The sequence below is a fragment of the Dipodomys ordii genome, unplaced genomic scaffold (assembly GCF_000151885.1).
Source record: "Dipodomys ordii isolate 6190 unplaced genomic scaffold, Dord_2.0 Scaffold57, whole genome shotgun sequence".
Lineage (NCBI taxonomy): Eukaryota > Metazoa > Chordata > Mammalia > Rodentia > Heteromyidae > Dipodomys > Dipodomys ordii.
Genome location: NW_012267273.1, coordinates 6,429,903 through 6,440,903, shown reverse-complemented (window position 1 = coordinate 6,440,903; position 11,001 = coordinate 6,429,903).

Genomic DNA, 11,001 nt, shown 5'->3' with positions numbered 1-11,001 from the left:
TTGTAACCCCTCTGTACAGTATGTTCACAAATAAAATAAAATTAAATTTAAAAAAAGAATATGTTGATAAAACTAAGCATAGTATTGTGCATGCAATTCTCTATTGAAAGAAACTATTTGGGCAAACTTATCTATGTAAAATAGAAATGAACAATTTTCATTGTTGATGAGTTTCCCGCTTGACCAAGTCTAGTGATAGCATTTGGGGGCACAAAATTCTCTTTTCTTCAGTTTATTTTTTTAATGTTGAATACTTGAAATATGGTTAAGATTAGAAACCATTTAGTGGAATGGGATGTGAAGAAAACTGACAAACTTATTGCTTGTATGTATTATTATAATAATTATGATACAATCTCAAGTTTACATTGAGAATATATATATATATATATATATTAAAGCTTATATAAACAAACTCACTGTGTATTGACAAATGGGCATATTAGTGACTAAATTTAAAGTCATGTTCTGATGTGAGGTATAAAAATGACTGAAACTTCACCATTTGTTCTGCTAAAAAGGAGAAGCTAAAAGCAGCTCCTAATCCCAGAGACACACATTTCAGTGTTCTTGCTTCCTTGGTAGATATGGGATTGAGAATTACATGCTCATTTTTAGCAGATATTGGCATTATAGCTGGAGGAGAGGAAACTAACTACAGGAAGTTCGTATTAGTACATATATTTGAGGTTTTCAAAGAATACAGAGACATAATAAAGTATTTGTTAAATAATATTTTCTTTTTTGGGGGGGAGGGTCTGGTCGTGGGGCCTGAACTCTGGGCCTGGGCGCTGTCCTTCGGCTCTTCAGCTCAAGGCTAGCACTCTTGAGCCACAGCGACACTTCCGGCTTTTTTTTTCTGCTTATGTGGTGCTGAGGAATGAACCCAGGGCCTCATGCATGCAAGGCAAGTGCTGTACCACTGAGCCACCTTCCCAGCCCAATAATATTTTCTTTTGTACTTGAAGATGCACCAAACATATCTGTGTAAATTGTTATGGGACGAATAATAATAGAAAAAATGAACTCTCTAGAGGTTGACTTATAAACTAAATAAAATCACAGCAAAAGTTAGGAGATTAGGAATTTTGATCATACAAGAGGCTTTAAGGATTTATTTAAACTTCATTAAAGTTTTAAATTTGCTGCAATGAAGAGATTTTATATAAAATCAAGGCTCAAGTATGCACAGAGAAGTTGACTAGTAAGTATTCCAGAATTGAGTTTAACCTCCCCTAGCTGTCTGATAAAGTTAAATTTTACTTTACTACTTGAAAATTGACAGTCAACTCTGCAAACTGTTCTGAGATTTTCTTAAGATGTTTGAGAAGAAAGTTGAATTGCTTAGGTGTCTGAATTCATGGAGAAATCTTCTGTTGTGATTTGAGGGTTTGAGGGTAAAGTGAATTCCATCACTCCATCATGAAATGGAGGGATGATCACTGATCTTTCTAAGAAGAAGAAAGGAAATGACTTGACTGGAGGGAAAGGACAGCATTTTATTTAGAAGACTTATCTCCATCTCCCCAGTAGACAAATATTCTTCGTTTAGTTTAAGGAACATTAATTTTTTTTCATTTTAAAATTGGTCTCTTTCTTTAGACTGGTTGAATAAAACCCAAAATGTTAACACTTCAGTTTCAGTAAATCTTGACTTTTTCTTTCTTTTGTAAAAATATTGTATAGAGGGGTTACAGTTACATGAGTAGGGTAATGAGTACATTTCATAGTGAGCATTGTTACCTCCTCCTTTACTTTCCCCCTGCCATCACTTCCCTCCCTGCCTCCCAAACTCGTCTCCTCCCCCCCGACATTGTAACATTCGTTTTCAACATAGTGTCCTGTACATCTTGTCATCACAATGGGTCAGCCTGCATCCCCATTTAAGCGTTCTACAATATCCCCTCCCCTCCACAAATTACAAAAATGTATATACAAGATGCAGAACACTGGCATCAAATCCAGTGAAAACAGGGGTTATACCATGGAGGAAGAACCTACAATAGAAACAGAAGAATCACGTAGTGCATTGTAAATACATTAAAAAACACTAGCAAGAAAGAAAAAAAACCTCTTGTGTCCCTGTCTTGGAGTACATTTTGCTTAACATTATCTCATGTGGTCATGTGTACATGGCTTTTGACCTTCTCTGTTTGTCCTAGACATGTACTAGTCACTGCAAAAAAGGGAAAACATGAGACCCATGTTTCTTTTGGCCTGGATTGCTTCACTTAATATAATTTTTCCAAATCTTTCCATTTCCTAACAAAAGAGGCAATGCCATTCTTTCTGACGGAGGCATAGAACTCATATATATATATATATATATATATATATATATATATATATATATATATATCACATTTACTTGATCCATTCATCTACTGAGGGGCATCTGGGTTGGTTCCATATCTTAGCTATGGTAAATAATGCTACTATAAGCATGGTTGTGCTGGTAACTTTGGTATGGCCTTGTTGGTGATCATTTGGGTAAATGCCCAAAAGTAGGATTGCTGGGTCATAAGGGTGCTCTATGTGGAGTCTTTTGAGGAATCTCCATACTAATTTCCAGAGTGGTTGAACAAGTTTACACTCCCACCAACAATGCAGTGGGGTTCCCTTTTGACCACATCCCCTCCATCATGTTATTACTAGATTTCTTGATTAAATCATTCTAACTGGGGTGAGGTGGATTCTCAACATTGTCTTGATTTGCATTTCTTTTATGGTTAGAGAGGTTGAGCATTTTTTCATGTGTCTATTGGCCAATCTTATTTCCTCTTCAGAGAAGTTTCTCTTTAAGTCTATAGCCCATTTGCTAGTCAGCAGTTGTTTCTTTGAGGATTTGTTGTTGGGGGATTTAGTTTTTTGAGTTTTAAGTGTATTTTAAATATGAGACCCTTGTCCATTGTATGGATAGTGAAGATCTTCTCCCAGTCTGTGGGCTTTCTGTTGATCTTGCTAGCTATGTCCTTTGCCTTGCAGAAGCTCTGCAGTTTCATGCAATCCCATTTGTCCAACCTTTCTTTGATTTATTGTGCTTCTGGGTCTCTATTAAGAAAATTTTGGCCTGTGCCAAGGAGCCCTAGAGTTTCTCCTATTCCTTCCTGTAATGTTTTCATGGAATCTGCTTTTATTTCGAGGTCTTTGATACATTTGGATTTAATTCTGGTGCAGGGTGATGTATACAGATCTAGTTTTAGTTTTCTACAAATGTTTAACCAATTTTGCCAGCACCATTTACTGAAGAGGCTGTCTTTTTTTCCATTCTATTTTTTAGTTCCCTTATAGAAGATTAGATGGCTATAGGTCTGTGGGTGCATTTCTGGGTTTTCAATTCTATTCCATTGGTCCTGAGGTCTGTTCTTGTGCCACTACCAAGCTGTTTTGATTACTATGGCTTTGTAGTAGAGCTTGAAAGTTGGAATTGATATTCCTCTAGCACTGTTCTTTCTACTAAGGATTGTTTTTGCTATTCAGGATCTTTTATTGTCCCATGTGAATTTTTGGATTGCTGTTTCTATTTCATTGAAGAATGAGGTTCGAATGTTGATAGGTATCGCATTGAATTTGTAGATAGCCTTTGGCAGTCTTGCAATTTTCACGATGTTAATCCTTACAATCCAGGAGCATGGAGGTTTTTTCTCTTGCTTAATTCTGCTTTAATTTCCTTTTTCAGGTTTTTAAAGTTTTCTTCATTCAGGTCCTCCACCTCTTTTGTTAAGTGAACTCCTAAGTATTTTATTTTTTGTGGGGCTATTACAAAAGAGGTTGCTTTCCTCATTTCAGCTGTGGTCTTCTCATTATTGGCATACAGGAAAGCCATTGATTTCTGAGGGTTAATTTTATGCCCTGCTACTTTGCCAAAATTTCCAATCAGCTCAAGTAACTTGGGAGTGGAGTCCATGGGGTTCTTTAAATACAAGATCATGTCATCTGCAAAGAGGGAGAGTTTTGCTTTATCTTTTCCTATTTGGATCCCCTTCATATCTGCATCTTGTCTTATTGCTGTAGCTAGGCATTCTAATACTAGGCTGAAGAGGAGTGGGGAGAGTGGACACCCTTGTCTCATTCCTGAATTTAGATGAAATGGCTTTATCTTTTTGCCATTAAGTGTAATGCTGGCTGTAGGTTTGTCATATATAGCCTTTATTATATTGAGGAATGTTCCATGGATTTCCAGAGCCTTCAACATAAAACATAATGGATCTTGTCAAGCGCTTTTTCTGCGTCTGTTGAGATAACCATGTGGTTCTTATCCTTGCTCTTGTTGGTGTGATGAATTATATTAATTGTTTTGTGTATATGGAACCAGCTTTGCATCCCTGAAATGAATCCTGTTTGATTGTGGCGTATGATTCTTTTGTTGAGTTGTTGAAGTCGATTGGCCAAGATTTTGTTGAGAAGTTTTGCATCCATGTTCATCAAAGAAATGGGTCTATAGTTCTCTTTCTTTGATTAGTGCCTGCCTGGTTTTGTTATGAGGGTTATGCCGGTTTCATAAAAAGAGTATGGTAGTTTATTTTTGCTGAAAAGGAATTTTGGTATTTTCCCCCTAGTAGTGGAGTTGAGCACTCATGGATGCTAGTTAAGTGCTTACCATTTCAACCATGCTCCAGCCATTTTTTCTGCATTTTGCTTTTGAGGGAGTGCCCCATTAAATTTATCCAGGATAGATTTAAACTTGAGACTTTCTGTCATCTGCCTCCTGCGTGGCTGAGATGACAAACCTCAACCACGACATTTGACTAAGGAATTTCTGTTCTTTTAAAATAGCACTGTTTTGTGTATTAGTTTATTAGGGCTGCCATAACAGAACAGCAGTAAGCAGGTGGAAAAATTTGTTTTTTCCCAGTTGTGGAGAGTAGAAATGTCAGTAAGTTCCTCTTGAAGCCTCTCTGTTGCCTTGGAGATGCTTGGCTTCCCACTGCATCTTCTCAACACTGCTGTCATATGTCCTCAGGCTCCCTTGGTCTCTTTCATGTGTCCCAACTTCTTGAAAAACCACTGAGATTAGATTGGGGCCCATCCTAATAACATAATTTCAATTCAGCTATGCCTTTGAAGGTCTATATCCAAATGCTGTGAAATTCAGGTTACTTTCTCTGATACTGACTGTTTCAGCTTTAATGTGAACATTGTGAGAAGATATAATCATGCCATAAGAGTTTATTCGTCTATGAACAAAAGGAAAAATTAGGATCTATTTAGTCAGAAGTAACTACAGATTAGCCCATTGATAGGTGCACATTTAAAAATATAATTGCTAAGACCTTCAACAACTTATAAGGAACAACTTACTATTTAGGTATTTCCCTTCTTCCTCTATCTCTTCTACTCCCTTTACTTTCTTTCGTTCCTCCTCACTTCTCTCCTTTCTTTCCTCTCTCATTTTTTCCATCCTCCCATTCCTTTCTTTTCTTCCTTCCCTCTCTCTCTTTCTTGCTCTGGTTCCCTCCCTTCTCTCTCTCTCTCTCTCACACACACACACACACACTCTCTCTCTATTTCCCTCTCCCTCTCTCTCTCTCTCTTCCCCCCAACATTAGGCCCAATTTTCCTTCCTAAAATTCTGTTGAAGGAGTTGCTATTTCTTTCAGGGGATGTTTCTACAATAAATGATCCCAGACCTAGAGAAATATAGAAATTTAAATGATTCTGATATTGGATTTAAATGATGGCTTAAAATCAGATATAATTAGAAGGTGAGATGAGGCTTTTGATTTTTGTAGAAATAAAGGTGGTATAAAACCAAAACTAGTAAGAAAATTGTAAGAGAGGGAGATACAATATTGAAATTCAGGTTTTCATCCATGAACTCTTGTTTGAGCAGGTATTTATGTGCACAAGACTGTAGTAGAGGACATGGAGAAATATAATCCAGAGAAAGTTGGTAATATATGGTCTTACCAATATATATCTGCAAAAGCAGGTTATTTTAGACATTATTTGGCACCACTCAACATGTATGTTTTCCAGTCTGTCCTATTCTTAGTCCAATGAAACTACTTCTCAGAAAAAAAATTAGAGCAACGGGTAATTCTGAATCTAGTTATTTATAACTAGATAAATAACATAGTTATTTATTTGATATGGTCCATACTCCAAGTTCTTGTGTATTAACAGGTGAGCCACTCCCTTAGGTGGAGGTAGAACAATTAAGAATAGAAATGGACTCAGACATCATGAATATCTGAGTAAAGAAAGAGCTAATTCCTCAGCAATATGATCAGGTTATTTTCTTGAATGGTGAGATTTTGTGTGGAAATAGAGGAAATCAGAACTCGCTAAGATGTTGTATTATAGTATTTCAGACAAAAGAGTATGTTTCTTTCAGTTATGTGTGAAGAGAGGAGCTGAACTTGGAGCTAACCCAGTGTGTGTGTGTGTGTGTGTGTGTGATCTAACCTTCAATTTAGAGTCCTGTGACTTTGAGACTATCTGACAGCTAGTTATTGTCAACATGAAGTTTCTAATCCTCCAACAAGTCCAATTGCTCTTATATAACTGAGATTATTATTTATTGAGCCAAACTCAGTAGAGGCCCTGGGTGGATTTCTCTAATCTAACCAAAAAGTTCTTTGATGATTTATCTTTCTTGTTTATGCAAAAATCAGAGGGGGAAAAGTAGCCAAGAAATGCAAGTAAATTTAATTATATTCATTCTTCTGCCATTTGAATAATACTAACAAAATAGGAAGCATTGGCATCATTATTTCCTTAGTTCTAGAAAAAATGCCTCTACATGATTGACCTTTGGAATAAATATTTCTACTTGAGGGCAAGTTTCAGAGAAGATAAAAGGAAGACACTGATTACTCAACTCCAATTAGTTCAGAATACTTCCCAGAGCCAGCTGGTCCAGAATTCCCCTCCCTTACCACATGGTAGGTGTTTTCCATGGAACAGCGTCTTTCCCAGAATATTTACACAGATTTCCCCAATGATGCACTTGATAAGAGCATATCTCAATCTAATCCCAAACAGTCAGGAGCTGCCAAAGTAAAGAACAAAAATAAATTTCCTGTGCACAAGTTGAGAGACTTTAACTTGTGTATCAAGATATTATGAGAAGTAGTAGAAAAGGGTCAAGTAGGATGAGAAAAGTAGGTGAAATAATGTAGAAAAACTAGTATATCTGGCTTGCACAAATTATGGAATACTCCATAAATATCTGTGTAAATGGCATTCTTCAAAGTACAATCCCATGACATCATCTGAATAATAACCTGAAAATGTTCACAAGTGTGGGCTGTGAATCTGCAGTCCTGCTTCAATAAAAAGATATTCCTTACTAGAGAAATGGTATCACTTTCCTTCATTGTTTTTTGATGTCTAGAGGTCCATCTAATGGGTTGTGCATTGCCAGGACTGAATACAAACTTGTTTTATTTTCTTTCATTGTTCATTTTAAAAGTTATATTTGAAAAGTAATTCCTAGGAAATTAACTTCCTGAAATTATCTAACAGTTGGGTAATGGGGAGTAAATTCCTATTATGAAATGTGAGTGCTACCATCTGTTCTCATTGGCCATACAATCTCTAGTCCTGCCCTTGAAGCACAGACACAGAGAGATAAAGACTTACTGCAGGGGATCATTGTGTCAACATTTCAATCGACACAACCAGAACATTTTTTTATTCACAAATTTCTTCTGAAATATAGACTTTCAATTGGATGAATAGAAGAAAGCTACTTAACATATAAAGCTAAAGCAAAGAGGCTTAATGCTAAAAGGTAGGTGAGTAAAGAGATTGTGAGGTTAAATGTCACTCTTGAATATCCCAATAGGAGCAAAGGCTCTCATAATGTTCAGTGTCAAAAAAGAATCCTAAGTATAAATTTTCTTAGAGGTAGCTATTTGAGTTAATATCTATGTCTATATCTATCTCTCCTTTATTCTACTTACAATCAACTCATAGAGATCACTCATCAGTTTCTAACTGGCAGACATGATAGAAGACAATATAGTTTAATTTGTATATCTGGTACTTACCTAAGTAGAGAGGCTGGAAGCAGAGTGCCAGTGTTGTAGTTATCTGGAGCATCTTCACACAGCATCTTTAGCAAAGTAGCCTAAGACTAATTTAAAATTTGTTAGTGGTACTAGGGTGTGAACTCACGGTTTCCCATCCATGAGGCAAGTGGTGTGCTACCTCAACCACACCCTCAGTCCCTAGAGTAGTCTAATTTCTTACATGTTAGCTACGGCTTTCAAGAACAATGTTCCAAAATGGCAAAAGGAAACCAAAAAAACAAGATATATTTTAGTCTCAGGAATTGCATCTCTTCATTTTTATTACACTTGTCACACAAGCCAAATTAAAGGAGAGGAGATTTAAAATCTGCGCATTTAGGAAAGATGTGCACAAACATTTAATTTACATAATGCTTCCCATGAATGAGAATAATGCAGTAGGATTAAGAAGACTGTAGCCCAAGATGGCTTTACAAATATTAGCTGCTCTTACTAGACATTTTTCTATTTTATGAAATATATAGAAAAGTATTGAGCAGTCTGACCATTTTCTGTTTTTAAATATATGATTCAGAAACTCGACTGCTGTGTAGATATTTATAGGACAGCTGAATTTCAAGGTTGAGCAAGGCCTTAAAGGCAATCCTCAGTTCTTGGATTCAACAACCATCTCAATCAGCAGGTGCCAGTATCAAGTAAAGCAAAAGAAAACCAACCAGGAGCTTGTGGTGCTTTCTCGTTTTTCCCTGTGTTCTTAAATGGTCAAATGCATTGGTATGACACACAAGCCACCCTTGACATGTTGGCTTTAGGAATGGGACTTGTTTTGTGACTTCAGCAATACATCTACAAATAGCTTAGGGACAGAGGCTAGACCTGAAATTTAAGAAGCATAATTCTGTGAAACTTAGTTGTAATATAGTTGAGACTCAGCAGGGATGCTCAAATACCCTGCAGTTGCTAAAAGAGTGTCACATTTTTTGGAAACAGTTGGTAGAACTGATGCTCAGACTATGTAGAAACTCATCTGTGATGAAAAACGAGACAATGTTTTAATAGAGACTACAAAGAAGAACTGATGTGTGCAGTTATCAGTAGACTGAATACAGAAAACTACACATAGGTGCATCAATTCCTCTTCAGAATGAAATGAGTTATGTTTGCCGTTGAATTAAAATAGACTATTTAATTCAGAAAGACACACAGACATAGACACATAGACAAAGGAATAGAAGCATGTTGGAAATGCATTTCAGGCTCTGGAGTATTACTACAGAATGAAACCCAAGGCCCAGAAATTACTCAGCAAAGGCAAATTGTTATTCTATACCAAAGTTACGCTTTATCCCTGTTGTTGCTGTCCATAATTCCAACTGAGTAACCATGGCATCAGAACTGAGGTTCACAATCTTATGTGATGGATTAGTTTGGAAAAATGGAGTCAAGAGTTTACCCAATCAATCATGTACAGAAACTAGTTAGAAAAAGAACCCATTGTTCATTGGCTCAATTGAAACAACTTTTTATTCAACAGGAAAGAACACATAGGCAGTTTAAGTTTTACAATTTAGGAGATGGTGGCTGCCCCTAAAATGGCATTGCTTATGTCATACAAGAAACCACTTGACAGAAAGGAACTTAAATCTTTCAAGTATATACACTCTTCCTACCACCCATTCATATAAGACATAGATATGAACCCAGAAAGACCTATTTGCTTTAGGCAATTTATGCCATGAAGTAGATTATTAATTACTTTTTACTACAAGTATCACATAAAAAAGACATAATGGGGTTGATAGAACCTGGATAAAATCCAGGATAAATAGAAGCCTGAATAAAAATACATTAAGACCCAACTAACAGACAGGAACATATACATACACCATTCTTTCTTTATAATGGCATACCTACCTACCTTGGAGTCATGTAGGATTTTGCTATGAAAGCCACTTAAAACTATGTTTTATTGTGAAACTATGGCCCCCAAGTATTTCCTTCATAAATTGAACTAAACTTACCAGAGGGTAGTCTTTGGCTCAAGGACAAGAGGATCTTAATTTGTTACTTACTGTCAGTAATAACTATAACCTAGCTTAGAATTACTCAAATAGTGCAATGGGACTTAATTTTTTTCTTTTAATTTCTTTTAATTTTAAACATGATGTACAGATGGTACATAGTTATATAAGTCTGGTAATAAGTACATTTCTTTTTTTTGGGGGGGGGTTTCTGGTCATGAGGCCTGAACTCTGGGCCTGGGCACGGTCCCTCAGCTCTTCAGCTAAAGGCTAGCACACTATCACTTGAACCACAGCACCACTTCTGGCTTTTTTCTTTTTGCTTATGTGGTGCTGAGGAATCAAATCCAGGGCCTCATGTACACAAGGCAAGCGCTCTACCACTGAGCCACCTTCCCAGCCCTACATTTCTTTTTGAACACTGTCACCTCTTACTTCATTTTCTCCCAGCTTTTACCCTCCCAACCCCATCCTCCACAAGTTGTATAGTTCATTTTCAACATAGTGTCTACTGAATATCACTGCTGAATTAGTTCACCCTTTGTCCCACCATTTCTGTGCTCCCTTTACTCTCCCCCAAACAGATAAGCTTACATACAAGACAAAAATTACACAAGTCACAAACAGAAAAAAGGGTAAAATGCAAAAAAGTAAAATAACAAAAAACCTCTTGCTTCCATTTCTTGGAATTCATTTCAATAAGCATTATTTTATATGATCATATGCACATAGGTATTGAGCCCTTGTGATCCTCTCCTAAGAATATCCTCCTTTTGTCTCACTGTGTGAATGTTTAAGAGTCCTGTTTATCATGCCCAAGTGTAATTTTTTTCTTTTATCATCCATTGTGTTTACTTGTGGTTTCATAGACACATTCTAATTACTATGAGTGAAGGAAACCATAAAAATCTTTGCTTTCTTTGGGTCTGGCTTACTTCACTTAACATAATTTTTTCCCCAGTCTCCCAATTTCCTTAGGAATGGTGCAATATCATTCTTTC